Raw genomic sequence first — 3,239 nt, forward strand, 5'->3', positions numbered from 1 at the left:
AAAATGTCAAATAGATACAACTACTCATCATCACCCTCACTCTCCTTATCAGACTTACCAATTCTCACTCTCCTTATCAGACTTATCATTCTCATCACCCTCCTGATCAGATCCAGCACTGTTGGACGGACATGGAGGAAGAATATTTCCTGATTCAAAAAGAAAAGTTAGTTGGGCCTGAAGCGCTGCATACCTCTTGTTCTCTACCTCCTTTGCTGCCGCAATCTCCTCCTCTCTCTTCCTCACTCTTTCTTCTCTCTTTTGGCTACACTAGCAAGCTCGGCATTGAGATAAGCTACCGTACTCTCCATTGTGAATATTGTCTCTCTATACCCGCCATCAAAGCTTGAGGATGATGAACCACAATACCAAGACTTCTTCTTCTGATACGCCTTTTCTGGATAGCCGTAGACTGAACCTCTAATCGGTTCACTAGCACTCTGTTTCCAAAGATTCTCGTTTTCTTCTTGTGTAAATGGTCTGTCCTGATTCTCAAGAGGTAGAGTACTACGATATTCCTGAGATATTCGTATATACCTATCCTGTAATTTAAACAAAGAACTCTACAAATATAGTGTCACTTTCAACCTCAACATGACTAGTCCAAACTGTAAACCCTGGTTTGAATCCATTCATCATAAGATGCATAGCATAACAACAGTCTCTGTTGTATGATATCTCACATTTTCACAATATACACACGGACACCTAATCAATCTTGAAGTTAAAAATCATCAAGTGTCTTTGCATGATTTATAAATCTAGTGACACCTTCTGCGAATTCTGGATTCATACCCGCTCGACCAGGATTGTTTCTATTATACATCCAACTACGATCAGGATCCATCTACACAAACAATAATGATAATTTTAATTCCAACAGCTAAATAACATTTGAACTTATTTAAACAACTTAACAACTTTCTAAGTCTAACTAGTTTTGACATATTTTATTTTAATTTATTTAAACAACGTAACAACTTTTTAACTTTAACTAGTATAGTTTTGTACTTAATTCCAACAACTAAATCCACCAACTAAACGACATTATTTATTTTAACTTATTTAAACAACTTAACAACTTTTTAACTTTAACTAGTTTAGTTTTGACTTAATTCCAACTACTAAATCCACCAACTAAACAACATTATTCTTTTAAACTTATTTAAACACCTTAACAACTTTTTAACTTTGACTAATTTAGTTTGACTTAATTCCAACAACTAAATCCACCAACATAACCCCATTATTTATCTTAACTTATTTAAACAACATAACAACTTTCACTAGTTTAGTTTTGACTTAATTCCAACTACTAAATCCACCAACTAACAACATTATTCTTTTAAACTTATTTAAACACCTTAACAACTTTTAACTTTGACTAATTTAGTTTGACTTAATTCCAACAACTAAATCCACCAACATAACCACATTATTTATCTTAACTTATTTAAACAACATAACAACTTTCACTAGTTTAGTTTTGACTTAATTCCAACAACTAAATTCACTAACTAAACCACATTATTTATTTTAACTTATTTAAACAACTTAACAACTTTTTAACTTTAACTAGTTTTGACTTAATTCCAACTACTAAATCCACCAACTAACAACATTATTCTTTTAAACTTATTTAAACACCTTAACAACTTTTAACTTTGACTAATTTAGTTTGACTTAATTCCAACAACTAAATTCACTAACTAAACCACATTATTTATTTTAACTTATTTAAACAACTTAACTAACTTTTTAACTTTAACTAGTTTAGTTTTGACTTAATTCCAACTACTAAATCCACCAACTAACAACATTATTCTTTTAAACTTATTTAAACACCTTAACAACTTTTTAACTTTAACTAATTTAGTTTGACTGAATTCCAACAACTAAATCCACCAACATTTCACTAACTAAACCGACATTATTTATTTTAACTTATTTAAACTATTTAACAACTTTAACTTGTTTAGTTTTGACTTAAATCCAACAACTAAATCCACTAACTAAACGATATTATTTAATCTAACTTATTTAAACAACATAACAACTTTTGAACTTTACCTAGTTTAGTTTTGACTTAATTCCAACAACTAAATTCACTAACTAAACCTCATTATTTATTTCAACTTATTTAAACAACTTAACAACTTTTTAACTTTAACTAGTTTAGTTTTGACTTAATTCCAACAACTAAATTCACTAACTAACCCACATTATTTATTTTAACTTATTTAAACAACTTAACAACTTTAACTAGTTTAGTTTTGACTTAATTCCAACAACTAAATTCACTAACTAACCCACATTATTTATTTTAACTTATTTAAACAACTTAACAACTTTAACTAGTTTAGTTTTGACTTAATTCCAACAACTAAATTCACTAACTAACCCACATTATTTATTTTAACTTATTTAAACAATTTAACAACTTTAACTAGTTTAGTTTTGACTTAATTCCAATAACTAAATCCACCAACTAAACCACAATATTTATTTTAACTTGTTTAAACAACTTAACAACATTAACTTTAACTACATTAGTTTTGACTTAATTCCAACAACTAAATTCACTAACTAACCCACATTATTTATTTTAACTCATTTAAACAACTTAACAACTAAAAAACTTTACCTAGTTTAGTTTTGACTTAATTCCAACAACTAAATTCACTAACTAAACCAACATTATTTATTTTAACTTATTTAAACAACTTAACAACTTTAACTAGTTTAGTTTTGACTTAATTCCAACAACTAAATTCACTAACTAACCCACATTATTTATTTTAACTTATTTAAACAACTTAACAACTTTAACTAGTTTAGTTTTGACTTAATTCCAACAACTAAATTCACTAACTAACCCACATTATTTATCTTAACTTATTTAAACAACTTAACAACTTTCACTATTTAGTTTTGACTTAATTCCAATAACAAAACCCACCAACTAAACCACATTATTTATTTTAACTTATTTAAACAACTTAAGAACTTTTTAACTTTAACTAGTTTAGTTTTGACCTAATTCCAAAAACTAAATCCACTAACTAAACGACATTATTTATTTTAACTTATTTAAACAACTTAACAACTTTAACTAGTTTAGTTTTGACTTAATTCCAACAACTATGTCCACCAACTAAACGACATTATTTATTTTAACAAATTTAAACAACTTTTAAACTTTAACTAGTTTAGTTTTAACTTAATTCCAACAACTAAAT

The 3,239-nt window shown here is 27.7% G+C and overlaps 1 long non-coding RNA gene across 1 annotated transcript in view; it reads right to left on the reverse strand.

The window, feature by feature from the left end:
• Window positions 1-690: 690 nt before the first annotated feature.
• LOC107059549 (uncharacterized) overlaps window positions 691-3,239 on the reverse strand; it is a 4,091-nt gene continuing 1,542 nt past the window's right edge. The window contains exons 2-3 of the long non-coding RNA XR_001472718.1: window positions 796-847; window positions 691-717 (exon numbers count right to left, since the gene is read on the reverse strand). This is a non-coding gene — a long non-coding RNA (uncharacterized lncRNA). The remainder of the gene's footprint in view (window positions 718-795; window positions 848-3,239) is intronic.

The sequence above is a fragment of the Solanum tuberosum genome, unplaced genomic scaffold (genome assembly GCF_000226075.1).
Source record: "Solanum tuberosum cultivar DM 1-3 516 R44 unplaced genomic scaffold, SolTub_3.0 scf00025, whole genome shotgun sequence".
Lineage (NCBI taxonomy): Eukaryota > Viridiplantae > Streptophyta > Magnoliopsida > Solanales > Solanaceae > Solanum > Solanum tuberosum.